Source organism: Taudactylus pleione, unplaced genomic scaffold (genome assembly GCF_031769625.1).
Source record: "Taudactylus pleione unplaced genomic scaffold, aTauple2 ptg000473l, whole genome shotgun sequence".
Taxonomy (NCBI): Eukaryota; Metazoa; Chordata; class Amphibia; order Anura; family Myobatrachidae; genus Taudactylus; species Taudactylus pleione.
In genome coordinates, this window is record NW_028284875.1 from 5,275,534 (window position 1) to 5,291,990 (window position 16,457).

A 16,457-nucleotide genomic window follows, 5' to 3' on the forward strand; every position below is an offset into this window, starting at 1 on the left:
ATTTTTTCATTAGTATAATCATTAATTGTTGCGATATAGGAAAGCCGTTTATTTCTGTTCTTTGCTTTACAAATCCCAGCATGAAATGTGATTGTACTAACCAGACCTAATAGTGTGGACCCTCATGTTACATTGCAGCAAAACAGATTGATGCAACTCTTTTACCAATAAAGAGGTAGTCTTTTGCATTCCATTTTGTTGACTAACTAAAGTAATGTTTACAGTGCATATGAACCAAAGCAGATGTGTGTACTGGTACCTTAAAAACAGTCATGTTTGTGATTTTTTTCTGCCTTCATATCAGGATGTTCAGGTAGCAGATGTTAATCATTAACTGATGACATTAGAAAAAAAATTACATTTGCTCCAGGTGAGGCTTGAACTCACAACCTCGGCATTGCTCAACAGATACTGTCTTATAAGTACTGCGCGCTGACCGATTGCACCACAGGAGCACATGGTCAAAGTGTATTATTTTTAGTTGAGTGATTTTAGCATCGAGTTGACTAAGTATATTAATTTGGTTTATTAATTTTAAATTAGTTACTTTTTAAATCCACTAAACTACTGCACCCAATACTAAAGTACCTAATAAAAGTAATATTCTAATCATAAGTTAATCAATTATATTGTGCATTTGTGTTATTGCCCAGTTTTATGTATCCTTAGGTGTATATTGCAATGAATTCATGCCATTGCTGTACAGTTCAATATTATCAAAATTGTAAAATAATTCCTGTTTATAAATAATTCCTGTTTATTTATCTTAAATAATATTTGCTATAAATATATGTAACTTCAATGTTGCATAGGGAAAATATACACTATAATACCAAAAAGTGCAGTATCTTTAAATAAAAATAAGTTAAATCTCACTTGTGCTCTATATTTAAAGGTAAACATTGTTTTTTTGGTCTGTAGCACCTAAATTGTCAGTAAAGTCAGTGTCCAAAGAAATATAAAAAGCAGAAAATTACCCTTTTGATGACATGGATGAAAGGACTTCAAGAAACCCATCAGCAATTGCCATAGACATTGTTATTTTGTAGCCACTCTGATATTAAATTGCAATTAAAACTTAATAGGTATGTTTTGGTATATATGGATTTCATGCAATACCATTAAGACAGTCACCTGCATTGAAAAAAAGCATAACTTCTAGAATGAGAATGAGCATCAAAGGAACATGCATCCTAGATGAGACTTGAAGCCACTGTCCCAGGTGATAGCAAACTTATCCACAATGTCATCAGGATAAATGTCTGCTTTTAGATACAGGGCCATAATTTTGCAAGCTGAACAGTACCGGATTGTTAAGCAGATAAAAGTTTCTGGTGGAGCCATTTGTGCAGTATCAAGCAAGAATAAAGGGAACATCTACAGTAATTATATGGATGAAATAAAGCCCAGATGAGACTTGAAACCACAATCCCTAGCTTAGGAGGCCAGTGCCTTATCCATTAGGCCAGTGGGGCTTAGTAACATCTTTGTGTGAAACTGATTTTTTCATTAGTATAGTCATTAATTGTTGCGATATAGGAAAGCCGTTTATTTGTGTTCTTTGCTTTACAAATCCCAGCATGAAATGTGATTGTACTAACCAGACCTAATAGTGTGGACCCTCATGTTACATTGCAGCAAAACAGATTGATGCAACTCTTTTACCAATAAAGAGGTAGTCTTTTGCATTCCATTTTGTTGACTAACTAAAGTAATGTTTACAGTGCATATGAACCAAAGCAGTACTGGTACCTTAAAAACAGTCATGTTTGTGATTTTTTTCTGCCTTCATATCAGGATGTTCAGGTAGCAGATGATAATCATTAACTGATTACATTAGAAAACAAATTACATTTGCTCCAGGTGAGGCTTGAACTTACAACCTCGGCATTGCTCAACAGATACTGTCTTATAAGTACCACGCGCTAACCGATTGCACCACAGGAGCACATGGTCAAATTGTATTATTTTTAGTTGAGTGATTTTAGCATCGAGTTGACTAAGTATATTAACTTGGTTTATTAATTTTAAATTAGTTACTTTTTAAATAAACTAAACTACTGCACCCAATACTAAAGTACCTAATAAAAGTAATATTCCAATCATAAGTTAATCAATTATATTGTGCATTTGTGTTATTGCCCAGTTTTATGTATCCTTAGGTGTATATTGCAATGAATTCATGCCATTGCTGTACAGTTCAATATTATCAAAATTGTAAAATAATTCCTGTTTATAAATAATTTCTGTTTATTTATCTTAAATAATATTTGCTATAAATATATGTAACTTCAATGTTGCATAGGGAAAATATACACTATAATACCAAAAAGTGCAGTATCTTTAAATAAAAATAAGTTAAATCTCACTTGTGCTCTATATTTAAAGGTAAACATTGTTTTTTTGGTCTGTAGCACCTAAATTGTCAGTAAAGTCAGTGTCCAAAGAAATATAAAAAGCAGAAAATTACCCTTTTGATGACATGGATGAAAGGACTTCAAGAAACCCATCAGCAATTGCCATAGACATTGTTATTTTGTAGCCACTCTGATATTAAATTGCAATTAAAACTTAATAGGTATGTTTTGGTATATATGGATTTCATGCAATACCATTAAGACAGTCACCTGCATTGAAAAAAAGCATAACTTCTAGAATGAGAATGAGCATCAAAGGAACATGCATCCTAGATGAGACTTGAAGCCACTGTCACAGGTGATAGCAAACTTATCCGGAAACTAATCCACAATGTCATCAGGATAAATGTCTGCTTTTAGATACAGGGCCATAATTTTGCAAGCTGAACAGTACCGGATTGTTAAGCAGATAAAAGTTTCTGGTGGAGCCATTTGTGCAGTATCAAGCAAGAATAAAGGGAACATCTCCAGTAATTATATGGATGAAATAAAGCCCAGATGAGACTTGAAACCACAATCCCTAGCTTAGGAGGCCAGTGCCTTATCCATTAGGCCAGTGGGGCTTAGTAACATCTTTGTGTGAAACTGATTTTTTCATTAGTATAGTCATTAATTGTTGCGATATAGGAAAGCCGTTTATTTGTGTTCTTTGCTTTACAAATCCCAGCATGAAATGTGATTGTACTAACCAGACCTAATAGTGTGGACCCTCATGTTACATTGCAGCAAAACAGATTGATGCAACTCTTTTACCAATAAAGAGGTAGTCTTTTGCATTCCATTTTGTTGACTAACTAAAGTAATGTTTACAGTGCATATGAACCAAAGCAGATGTGTGTACTGGTACCTTAAAAACAGTCATGTTTGTGATTTTTTTCTGCCTTCATATCAGGATGTTCAGGTAGCAGATGATAATCATTAACTGATTACATTAGAAAACAAATTACATTTGCTCCAGGTGAGGCTTGAACTTACAACCTCGGCATTGCTCAACAGATACTGTCTTATAAGTACCGCGCGCTAACCGATTGCACCACAGGAGCACATGGTCAAATTGTATTATTTTTAGTTGAGTGATTTTAGCATCGAGTTGACTAAGTATATTAACTTGGTTTATTAATTTTAAATTAGTTACTTTTTAAATCCACTAAACTACTGCACCCAATACTAAAGTACCTAATAAAAGTAATATTCCAATCATAAGTTAATCAATTATATTGTGCATTTGTGTTATTGCCCAGTTTTATGTATCCTTAGGTGTATATTGCAATGAATTCATGCCATTGCTGTACAGTTCAATATTATCAAAATTGTAAAATAATTCCTGTTTATAAATAATTTCTGTTTATTTATCTTAAATAATATTTGCTATAAATATATGTAACTTCAATGTTGCATAGGGAAAATATACACTATAATACCAAAAAGTGCAGTATCTTTAAATAAAAATAAGTTAAATCTCACTTGTGCTCTATATTTAAAGGTAAACATTGTTTTTTTGGTCTGTAGCACCTAAATTGTCAGTAAAGTCAGTGTCCAAAGAAATATAAAAAGCAGAAAATTACCCTTTTGATGACATGGATGAAAGGACTTCAAGAAACCCATCAGCAATTGCCATAGACATTGTTATTTTGTAGCCACTCTGATATTAAATTGCAATTAAAACTTAATAGGTATGTTTTGGTATATATGGATTTCATGCAATACCATTAAGACAGTCACCTGCATTGAAAAAAAGCATAACTTCTAGAATGAGAATGAGCATCAAAGGAACATGCATCCTAGATGAGACTTGAAGCCACTGTCACAGGTGATAGCAAACTTATCCGGAAACTAATCCACAATGTCATCAGGATAAATGTCTGCTTTTAGATACAGGGCCATAATTTTGCAAGCTGAACAGTACCGGATTGTTAAGCAGATAAAAGTTTCTGGTGGAGCCATTTGTGCAGTATCAAGCAAGAATAAAGGGAACATCTCCAGTAATTATATGGATGAAATAAAGCCCAGATGAGACTTGAAACCTCAATCCCTAGCTTAGGAGGCCAGTGCATTATCCTTTAGGCCAGTGGGGCTTAGTAACATCTTTGTGTGAAACTGATTTTTTCATTAGTATAATCATTAATTGTTGCGATATAGAAAAGCCGTTTATTTGTGTTCTTTGCTTTACAAATCCCAGCATGAAATGTGATTGTACTAACCTGACCTAATAGTGTGGACCCTCATGTTACATTGCAGCAAAACAGATTGATGCAACTCTTTTACCAATAAAGAGGTAGTCTTTTTCATTCCATTTTGTTGACTAACTAAAGTAATGTTTACAGTGCATTTGAACCAAAGCAGATGTGTGTACTGGTACCTTAAAAACAGTCATGTTTGTGATTTTTTTCTGCCTTCATATCAGGATGTTCAGGTAGCAGATGATAATCATTAACTGATGACATTAGAAAAAAAATTACATTTGCTCCAGGTGAGGCTTGAACTCACAACCTCGGCATTGCTCAACAGATACTGTCTTATAAGTACTGCGCGCTGACCGATTGCACCACAGGAGCACATGGTCAAAGAATATTATTTTTAGTTGAGTGATTTTAGCATTGAGTTGACTAAGTATATTAACTTGGTTTATTAATTTTAAATTAGTTACTTTTTAAATCCACTAAACTACTGCACCCAATACTAAAGTACCTAATAAAAGTAATATTCCAATCATAAGTTAATCAATTATATTGTGCATTTGTGTTATTGCCCAGTTTTATGTATCCTTAGGTGTATATTGCAATGAATTCATGCCATTGCTGTACAGTTCAATATTATCATATTTGTAAAATAATTCCTGTTTATAAATAATTCCTGTTTATTTATCTTAAATAATATTTGCTATAAATATATGTAACTTCAATGTTGCATAGGGAAAATATACACTATAATACCAAAAAGTGCAGTATCTTTAAATAAAAATAAGTTAAATCTCACTTGTGCTCTATATTTAAAGGTAAACATTGTTTTTTTGGTCTGTAGCACCTAAATTGTCAGTAAAGTCAGTGTCCAAAGAAATATAAAAAGCAGAAAATTACCCTTTTGATGACATGGATGAAAGGACTTCAAGAAACCCATCAGCAATTGCCATAGACATTGTTATTTTGTAGCCACTCTGATATTAAATTGCAATTAAAACTTAATAGGTATGTTTTGGTATATATGGATTTCATGCAATACCATTAAGACAGTCACCTGCATTGAAAAAAAGCATAACTTCTAGAATGAGAATGAGCATCAAAGGAACATGCATCCTAGATGAGACTTGAAGCCACTGTCCCAGGTGATACCAAACTTATCCGGAAACTAATCCACAATGTCATCAGGATAAATGTCTGCTTTTAGATACAGGGCCATAATTTTGCAAGCTGAACAGTACCGGATTGTTAAGCAGATAAAAGTTTCCGGTGGAGCCATTTGTGCAGTATCAAGCAAGAATAAAGGGAGCATCTCCAGTAATTATATGGATGAAATAAAGCCCAGATGAGACTTGAAACCACAATCCCTAGCTTAGGAGGCCAGTGCCTTATCCATTAGGCCAGTGGGGCTTAGTAACATCTTTGTGTGAAACTGATTTTTTCATTAGTATAATCATTAATTGTTGCGATATAGGAAAGCCGTTTATTTGTGTTCTTTGCTTTACAAATCCCAGCATGAAATGTGATTGTACTAACCAGACCTAATAGTGTGGACCCTCATGTTACATTGCAGCAAAACAGATTGATGCAACTCTTTTACCAATAAAGAGGTAGTCTTTTGCATTCCATTTTGTTGACTAACTAAAGTAATGTTTACAGTGCATATGAACCAAAGCAGATGTGTGTACTGGTACCTTAAAAACAGTCATGTTTGTGAATTTTTCTGCCTTCATATCAGGATGTTCAGGTAGCAGATGATAATCATTAACTGATTACATTAGAAATCAAATTACATTTGCTCCAGGTGAGGCTTGAACTCACAACCTCAGCATTGCTCAACAGATACTGTCTTATAAGTACTGCGCGCTAACCGATTGCGCCACAGAAGCACATGGTCAAAATGTATTATTTTTAGTTGAGTGATTTTAGCATCGAGTTGACTAAGTATATTACCTTGGTTTATTAATTTTAAATTAGTTACTTTTTAAATCCACTAAACTACTGCACCCAATACTAAAGTACCTAATAAAAGTAATATTCCAATCATAAGTTAATCAATTATATTGTGCATTTGTGTTATTGCCCAGTTTTATGTATCCTTAGGTGTATATTGCAATGAATTCATGCCATTGCTGTACAGTTCAAAATTATCAAAATTGTAAAATAATTCCTGTTTATAAATAATTTCTGTTTATTTATCTTAAATAATATTTGCTATAAATATATGTAACTTCAATGTTGCATAGGGAAAATATACACTATAATACCAAAAAGTGCAGTATCTTTAAATAAAAATAAGTTAAATCTCACTTGTGCTCTATATTTAAAGGTAAACATTGTTTTTTGGGTCTGTAGCACCTAAATTGTCAGTAAAGTCAGTGTCCAAAGAAATATAAAAAGCAGAAAATTACCCTTTTGATGACATGGATGAAAGGACTTCAAGAAACCCATCAGCAATTGCCATAGACATTGTTATTTTGTAGCCACTCTGATATTAAATTGCAATTAAAACTTAATAGGTATGTTTTGGTATATATGGATTTCATGCAATATCATTAAGACAGTCACCTGCATTGAAAAAAAAGCATAACTTCTAGAATGAGAATGAGCATCAAAGGAACATGCATCCTAGATGAGACTTGAAGCCACTGTCCCAGGTGATAGCAAACTTATCCGGAAACTAATCCACAATGTCATCAGGATAAATGTCTGCTTTTAGATACAGGGCCATAATTTTGCAAGCTGAACAGTACCGGATTGTTAAGCAGATAAAAGTTTCTGGTGGAGCCATTTGTGCAGTATCAAGCAAGAATAAAGGGAACATCTCCAGTAATTATATGGATGACATAAAGCCCAGATGAGACTTGAAACCACAATCCCTAGCTTAGGAGGCCAGTGCCTTATCCATTAGGCCAGTGGGGCTTAGTAACATCTTTGTGTGAAACTGATTTTTTCATTAGTATAGTCATTAATTGTTGCGATATAGGAAAGCCGTTTATTTGTGTTCTTTGCTTGACAAATCCCAGCAAGAAATGTGATTGTACTAACCAGACCTAATAGTGTGGACCCTCATGTTACATTGCAGCAAAACAGATTGATGCAACTCTTTTACCAATAAAGAGGTAGTCTTTTGCATTCCATTTTGTTGACTAACTAAAGTAATGTTTACAGTGCATATGAACCAAAGCAGATGTGTGTACTGGTACCTTAAAAACAGTCATGTTTGTGATTTTTTTCTGCCTTCATATCAGGATGTTCAGGTAGCAGATGATAATCATTAACTGATGACATTAGAAAAAAAATTACATTTGCTCCAGGTGAGGCTTGAACTCACAACCTCGGCATTGCTCAACAGATACTGTCTTATAAGTACTGCGCGCTGACCGATTGCACCACAGGAGCACATGGTCAAAGTGTATTATTTTTAGTTGAGTGATTTTAGCATCGAGTTGACTAAGTATATTAACTTGGTTTATTAATTTTAAATTAGTTACTTTTTAAATCCACTAAACTACTGCACCCAATACTAAAGTACCTAATAAAAGTAATATTCTAATCATAAGTTAATCAATTATATTGTGCATTTGTGTTATTGCCCAGTTTTATGTATCCTTAGGTGTATATTGCAATGAATTCATGCCATTGCTGTACAGTTCAATATTATCAAAATTGTAAAATAATTCCTGTTTATAAATAATTCCTGTTTATTTATCTTAAATAATATTTGCTATAAATATATGTAACTTCATTGTTGCATAGGGAAAATATACACTATAATACCAAAAAGTGCAGTATCTTTAAATAAAAATAAGTTAAATCTCACTTGTGCTCTATATTTAAAGGTAAACATTGTTTTTTTGGTCTGTAGCACCTAAATTGTCAGTAAAGTCAGTGTCCAAAGAAATATAAAATGCAGAAAATTACCCTTTTGATGACATGGATGAATGGACTTCAAGAAACCCATCAGCAATTGCCATAGACATTGTTATTTTGTAGCCACTCTGATATTAAATTGCAATTAAAACTTAATAGGTATGTTTTGGTATATATGGATTTCATGCAATACCATTAAGACAGTCACCTGCATTGAAAAAAAGCATAACTTCTAGAATGAGAATGAGCATCAAAGGAACATGCATCCTAGATGAGACTTGAAGCCACTGTCCCAGGTGATAGCAAACTTATCCGGAAACTAATCCACAATGTCATCAGGATAAATGTCTGCTTTTAGATACAGGGCCATAATTTTGCAAGCTGAACAGTACCGGATTGTTAAGCAGATAAAAGTTTCTGGTGGAGCCATTTGTGCAGTATCAAGCAAGAATAAAGGGAACATCTCCAGTTTTTATATGGATGAAATAAAGCCCAGATGAGACTTGAAACCTCAATCCCTAGCTTAGGAGGCCAGTGCATTATCCTTTAGGCCAGTGGGGCTTAGTAACATCTTTGTGTGAAACTGATTTTTTCATTAGTATAATCATTAATTGTTGCGATATAGAAAAGCCGTTTATTTGTGTTCTTTGCTTTACAAATCCCAGCATGAAATGTGATTGTACTAACCAGACCTAATAGTGTGGACCCTCATGTTACATTGCAGCAAAACAGATTGATGCAACTCTTTTACCAATAAAGAGGTAGTCTTTTGCATTCCATTTTGTTGACTAACTAAAGTAATGTTTACAGTGCATATGAACCAAAGCAGATGTGTGTACTGGTACCTTAAAAACAGTCATGTTTGTGATTTTTTTCTGCCTTCATATCAGGATGTTCAGGTAGCAGATGATAATCATTAACTGATGACATTAGAAAACAAATTACATTTGCTCCAGGTGAGGCTTGAACTCACAACCTCGGCATTGCTCAACAGATACTGCCTTATAAGCACTGCACGCTGACCGATTGCACCACAGGAGCACATGGTCAAAGTGTATTATTTTTAGTTGAGTGATTTTAGCATCGAGTTGACTAAGTATATTAACTTGGTTTATTAATTTTAAATTAGTTACTTTTTAAATCCACTAAACTACTGCACCCAATACTAAAGTACCTAATAAAAGTAATATTCCAATCATAAGTTAATCAATTATATTGTGCATTTGTGTTATTGCCCAGTTTTATGTATCCTTAGGTGTATATTGCAATGAATTCATGCCATTGCTGTACAGTTCAATATTATCATAATTGTAAAATAATTCCTGTTTATAAATAATTCCTGTTTATTTATCTTAAATAATATTTGCTATAAATATATGTAACTTCAATGTTGCATAGGGAAAATATACACTATAATACCAAAAAGTGCAGTATCTTTAAATAAAAATAAGTTAAATCTCACTTGTGCTCTATATTTAAAGGTAAACATTGTTTTTTTGGTCTGTAGCACCTAAATTGTCAGTAAAGTCAGTGTCCAAAGAAATATAAAAAGCAGAAAATTACCCTTTTGATGACATGGATGAAAGGACTTCAAGAAACCCATCAGCAATTGCCATAGACATTGTTATTTTGTAGCCACTCTGATATTAAATTGCAATTAAAACTTAATAGGTATGTTTTGGTATATATGGATTTCATGCAATACCATTAAGACAGTCACCTGCATTGAAAAAAAGCATAACTTCTAGAATGAGAATGAGCATCAAAGGAACATGCATCCTAGATGAGACTTGAAGCCACTGTCCCAGGTGATAGCAAACTTATCCGGAAACTAATCCACAATGTCATCAGGATAAATGTCTGCTTTTAGATACAGGGCCATAATTTTGCAAGCTGAACAGTACCGGATTGTTAAGCAGATAAAAGTTTCTGGTGGAGCCATTTGTGCAGTATCAAGCAAGAATAAAGGGAACATCTCCAGTAATTATATGGATGAAATAAAGCCCAGATGAGACTTGAAACCACAATCCCTAGCTTAGGAGGCCAGTGCCTTATCCATTAGGCCAGTGGGGCTTAGTAACATCTTTGTGTGAAACTGATTTTTTCATTAGTATAGTCATTAATTGTTGCGATATAGGAAAGCCGTTTATTTGTGTTCTTTGCTTGACAAATCCCAGCAAGAAATGTGATTGTACTAACCAGACCTAATAGTGTGGACCCTCATGTTACATTGCAGCAAAACAGATTGATGCAACTCTTTTACCAATAAAGAGGTAGTCTTTTGCATTCCATTTTGTTGACTAACTAAAGTAATGTTTACAGTGCATATGAACCAAAGCAGATGTGTGTACTGGTACCTTAAAAACAGTCATGTTTGTGATTTTTTTCTGCCTTCATATCAGGATGTTCAGGTAGCAGATGATAATCATTAACTGATGACATTAGAAAAAAAATTACATTTGCTCCAGGTGAGGCTTGAACTCACAACCTCGGCATTGCTCAACAGATACTGTCTTATAAGTACTGCGCGCTGACCGATTGCACCACAGGAGCACATGGTCAAAGTGTATTATTTTTAGTTGAGTGATTTTAGCATCGAGTTGACTAAGTATATTAACTTGGTTTATTAATTTTAAATTAGTTACTTTTTAAATCCACTAAACTACTGCACCCAATACTAAAGTACCTAATAAAAGTAATATTCCAATCATAAGTTAATCAATTATATTGTGCATTTGTGTTATTGCCCAGTTTTATGTATCCTTAGGTGTATATTGCAATGAATTCATGCCATTGCTGTACAGTTCAATATTATCATAATTGTAAAATAATTCCTGTTTATAAATAATTCCTGTTTATTTATTTTAAATAATATTTGCTATAAATATATGTAACTTCAATGTTGCATAGGGAAAATATACACTATAATACCAAAAAGTGCAGTATCTTTAAATAAAAATAAGTTAAATCTCACTTGTGCTCTATATTTAAAGGTAAACATTGTTTTTTTGGTCTGTAGCACCTAAATTGTCAGTAAAGTCAGTGTCCAAAGAAATATAAAAAGCAGAAAATTACCCTTTTGATGACATGGATGAAAGGACTTCAAGAAACCCATCAGCAATTGCCATAGACATTGTTATTTTGTAGCCACTCTGATATTAAATTGCAATTAAAACTTAATAGGTATGTTTTGGTATATATGGATTTCATGCAATACCATTAAGACAGTCACCTGCATTGAAAAAAAGCATAACTTCTAGAATGAGAATGAGCATCAAAGGAACATGCATCCTAGATGAGACTTGAAGCCACTGTCCCAGGTGATAGCAAACTTATCCGGAAACTAATCCACAATGTCATCAGGATAAATGTCTGCTTTTAGATACAGGGCCATAATTTTGCAAGCTGAACAGTACCGGATTGTTAAGCAGATAAAAGTTTCTGGTGGAGCCATTTGTGCAGTATCAAGCAAGAATAAAGGGAACATCTCCAGTAATTATATGGATGAAATAAAGCCCAGATGAGACTTGAAACCACAATCCCTAGCTTAGGAGGCCAGTGCCTTATCCATTAGGCCAGTGGGGCTTAGTAACATCTTTGTGTGAAACTGATTTTTTCATTAGTATAGTCATTAATTGTTGCGATATAGGAAAGCCGTTTATTTGTGTTCTTTGCTTTACAAATCCCAGCAAGAAATGTGATTGTACTAACCAGACCTAATAGTGTGGACCCTCATGTTACATTGCAGCAAAACAGATTGATGCAACTCTTTTACCAATAAAGAGGTAGTCTTTTGCATTCCATTTTGTTGACTAACTAAAGTAATGTTTACAGTGCATATGAACCAAAGCAGATGTGTGTACTGGTACCTTAAAAACAGTCATGTTTGTGATTTTTTTCTGCCTTCATATCAGGATGTTCAGGTAGCAGATGATAATCATTAACTGATGACATTAGAAAAAAAATTACATTTGCTCCAGGTGAGGCTTGAACTCACAACCTCGGCATTGCTCAACAGATACTGTCTTATAAGTACTGCGCGCTGACCGATTGCACCACAGGAGCACATGGTCAAAGTGTATTATTTTTAGTTGAGTGATTTTAGCATCGAGTTGACTAAGTATATTAACTTGGTTTATTAATTTTAAATTAGTTACTTTTTAAATCCACTAAACTACTGCACCCAATACTAAAGTACCTAATAAAAGTAATATTCCAATCATAAGTTAATCAATTATATTGTGCATTTGTGTTATTGCCCAGTTTTATGTATCCTTAGGTGTATATTGCAATGAATTCATGCCATTGCTGTACAGTTCAATATTATCATAATTGTAAAATAATTCCTGTTTATAAATAATTCCTGTTTATTTATTTTAAATAATATTTGCTATAAATATATGTAACTTCAATGTTGCATAGGGAAAATATACACTATAATACCAAAAAGTGCAGTATCTTTAAATAAAAATAAGTTAAATCTCACTTGTGCTCTATATTTAAAGGTAAACATTGTTTTTTTGGTCTGTAGCACCTAAATTGTCAGTAAAGTCAGTGTCCAAAGAAATATAAAAAGCAGAAAATTACCCTTTTGATGACATGGATGAAAGGACTTCAAGAAACCCATCAGCAATTGCCATAGACATTGTTATTTTGTAGCCACTCTGATATTAAATTGCAATTAAAACTTAATAGGTATGTTTTGGTATATATGGATTTCATGCAATACCATTAAGACAGTCACCTGCATTGAAAAAAAGCATAACTTCTAGAATGAGAATGAGCATCAAAGGAACATGCATCCTAGATGAGACTTGAAGCCACTGTCCCAGGTGATAGCAAACTTATCTGGAAACTAATCCACAATGTCATCAGGATAAATGTCTGCTTTTAGATACAGGGCCATAATTTTGCAAGCTGAACAGTACCGGATTGTTAAGCAGATAAAAGTTTCTGGTGGAGCCATTTGTGCAGTATCAAGCAAGAATAAAGGGAACATCTCCAGTAATTATATGGATGAAATAAAGCCCAGATGAGACTTGAAACCACAATCCCTAGCTTAGGAGGCCAGTGCCTTATCCATTAGGCCAGTGGGGATTAGTAACATCTTTGTGTGAAACTGATTTTTTCATTAGTATAGTCATTAATTGTTGCGATATAGGAAAGCCGTTTATTTGTGTTCTTTGCTTTACAAATCCCAGCAAGAAATGTGATTGTACTAACCAGACCTAATAGTGTGGACCCTCATGTTACATTGCAGCAAAACAGATTGATGCAACTCTTTTACCAATAAAGAGGTAGTTTTTTGCATTCCATTTTGTTGACTAACTAAAGTAATGTTTACAGTGCATATGAACCAAAGCAGATGTGTGTACTGGTACCTTAAAAACAGTCATGTTTGTGATTTTTTTCTGCCTTCATATCAGGATGTTCAGGTAGCAGATGATAATCATTAACTGATGACATTAGAAAAAAAATTACATTTGCTCCAGGTGAGGCTTGAACTCACAACCTCGGCATTGCTCAACATATACTGTCTTATAAGTACTGCGCGCTGACCGATTGCACCACAGGAGCACATGGTCAAAGTGTATTATTTTTAGTTGAGTGATTTTAGCATCGAGTTGACTAAGTATATTAACTTGGTTTATTAATTTTAAATTAGTTACTTTTTAAATCCACTAAACTACTGCACCCAATACTAAAGTACCTAATAAAAGTAATATTCTAATCATAAGTTAATCAATTATATTGTGCATTTGTGTTATTGCCCAGTTTTATGTATCCTTAGGTGTATATTGCAATGAATTCATGCCATTGCTGTACAGTTCAATATTATCAAAATTGTAAAATAATTCCTGTTTATAAATAATTCCTGTTTATTTATCTTAAATAATATTTGCTATAAATATATGTAACTTCAATGTTGCATAGGGAAAATATACACTATAATACCAAAAAGTGCAGTATCTTTAAATTAAATTAAGTTAAATCTCACTTGTGCTCTATATTTAAAGGTAAACATTGTTTTTTTGGTCTGTAGCACCTAAATTGTCAGTAAAGTCAGTGTCCAAAGAAATATAAAATGCAGAAAATTACCCTTTTGATGACATGGATGAATGGACTTCAAGAAACCCATCAGCAATTGCCATAGACATTGTTATTTTGTAGCCACTCTGATATTAAATTGCAATTAAAACTTAATAGGTATGTTTTGGTATATATGGATTTCATGCAATACCATTAAGACAGTCACCTGCATTGAAAAAAAGCATAACTTCTAGAATGAGAATGAGCATCAAAGGAACATGCATCCTAGATGAGACTTGAAGCCACTGTCCCAGGTGATAGCAAACTTATCCGGAAACTAATCCACAATGTCATCAGGATAAATGTCTGCTTTTAGATACAGGGCCATAATTTTGCAAGCTGAACAGTACCGGATTGTTAAGCAGATAAAAGTTTCTGGTGGAGCCATTTGTGCAGTATCAAGCAAGAATAAAGGGAACATCTCCAGTAATTATATGGATGAAATAAAGCCCAGATGAGACTTGAAACCTCAATCCCTAGCTTAGGAGGCCAGTGCATTATCCTTTAGGCCAGTGGGGCTTAGTAACATCTTTGTGTGAAACTGATTTTTTCATTAGTATAATCATTAATTGTTGCGATATAGAAAAGCCGTTTATTTGTGTTCTTTGCTTTACAAATCCCAGCATGAAATGTGATTGTACTAACCAGACCTAATAGTGTGGACCCTCATGTTACATTGCAGCAAAACAGATTGATGCAACTCTTTTACCAATAAAGAGGTAGTCTTTTGCATTCCATTTTGTTGACTAACTAAAGTAATGTTTACAGTGCATATGAACCAAAGCAGATGTGTGTACTGGTACCTTAAAAACAGTCATGTTTGTGATTTTTTTCTGCCTTCATATCAGGATGTTCAGGTAGCAGATGATAATCATTAACTGATGACATTAGAAAACAAATTACATTTGCTCCAGGTGAGGCATTGCTCAACAGATACTGTCTTATAAGCACTGCACGCTGACCGATTGCACCACAGGAGCACATGGTCAAAGTGTATTATTTTTAGTTGAGTGATTTTAGCATCGAGTTGACTAAGTATATTAACTTGGTTTATTAATTTTAAATTAGTTACTTTTTAAATCCACTAAACTACTGCACCCAATACTAAAGTACCTAATAAAAGTAATATTCCAATCATAAGTTAATCAATTATATTGTGCATTTGTGTTATTGCCCAGTTTTATGTATCCTTAGGTGTATATTGCAATGAATTCATGCCATTGCTGTACAGTTCAATATTATCATAATTGTAAAATAATTCCTGTTTATAAATAATTCCTGTTTATTTATCTTAAATAATATTTGCTATAAATATATGTAACTTCAATGTTGCATAGGGAAAATATACACTATAATACCAAAAAGTGCAGTATCTTTAAATAAAAATAAGTTAAATCTCACTTGTGCTCTATATTTAAAGGTAAACATTGTTTTTTTGGTCTGTAGCACCTAAATTGTCAGTAAAGTCAGTGTCCAAAGAAATATAAAATGCAGAAAATTACCCTTTTGATGACATGGATGAAAGGACTTCAAGAAACCCATCAGCAATTGCCATAGACATTGTTATTTTGTAGCCACTCTGATATTAAATTGCAATTAAAACTTAATAGGTATGTTTTGGTATATATGGATTTCATGCAATACCATTAAGACAGTCACCTGCATTGAAAAAAAGCATAACTTCTAGAATGAGAATGAGCATCAAAGGAACATGCATCCTAGATGAGACTTGAAGCCACTGTCCCAGGTGATAGCAAACTTATCCGGAAACTAATCCACAATGTCATCAGGATAAATGTCTGCTTTTAGATACAGGGCCATAATTTTGCAAGCTGAACAGTACCGGATTGTTAAGCAGATAAAAGTTTCTGGTGGAGCCATTTGTGCAGTATCAAGCAAG

The 16,457-nt window shown here is 33.5% G+C and overlaps 7 non-coding genes across 7 annotated transcripts; all 7 read right to left on the reverse strand.

The window, feature by feature from the left end:
• Positions 1 to 362: 362 nt before the first annotated feature.
• TRNAI-UAU (transfer RNA isoleucine (anticodon UAU)) lies at positions 363 to 455 on the reverse strand. The gene is given in 2 exon segments: positions 363 to 398; positions 418 to 455. It is a non-coding gene; the product is annotated as a tRNA-Ile (tRNA).
• A 4,424-nt stretch (positions 456 to 4,879) lies between these two features.
• Positions 4,880 to 4,972, reverse strand: TRNAI-UAU (transfer RNA isoleucine (anticodon UAU)). Its single transcript is given in 2 exon segments — positions 4,880 to 4,915; positions 4,935 to 4,972. It is a non-coding gene; the product is annotated as a tRNA-Ile (tRNA).
• A 1,418-nt stretch (positions 4,973 to 6,390) lies between these two features.
• Positions 6,391 to 6,483, reverse strand: TRNAI-UAU (transfer RNA isoleucine (anticodon UAU)). The gene is given in 2 exon segments: positions 6,391 to 6,426; positions 6,446 to 6,483. It is a non-coding gene; the product is annotated as a tRNA-Ile (tRNA).
• Positions 6,484 to 7,903: 1,420 nt separating this feature from the next.
• Positions 7,904 to 7,996, reverse strand: TRNAI-UAU (transfer RNA isoleucine (anticodon UAU)). Its single transcript is given in 2 exon segments — positions 7,904 to 7,939; positions 7,959 to 7,996. It is a non-coding gene; the product is annotated as a tRNA-Ile (tRNA).
• A 2,931-nt stretch (positions 7,997 to 10,927) lies between these two features.
• TRNAI-UAU (transfer RNA isoleucine (anticodon UAU)) lies at positions 10,928 to 11,020 on the reverse strand. Its single transcript is given in 2 exon segments — positions 10,928 to 10,963; positions 10,983 to 11,020. It is a non-coding gene; the product is annotated as a tRNA-Ile (tRNA).
• Positions 11,021 to 12,439: 1,419 nt separating this feature from the next.
• On the reverse strand, positions 12,440 to 12,532 carry TRNAI-UAU (transfer RNA isoleucine (anticodon UAU)). Its single transcript is given in 2 exon segments — positions 12,440 to 12,475; positions 12,495 to 12,532. It is a non-coding gene; the product is annotated as a tRNA-Ile (tRNA).
• A 1,419-nt stretch (positions 12,533 to 13,951) lies between these two features.
• On the reverse strand, positions 13,952 to 14,044 carry TRNAI-UAU (transfer RNA isoleucine (anticodon UAU)). The gene is given in 2 exon segments: positions 13,952 to 13,987; positions 14,007 to 14,044. It is a non-coding gene; the product is annotated as a tRNA-Ile (tRNA).
• Positions 14,045 to 16,457: the final 2,413 nt, after the last annotated feature.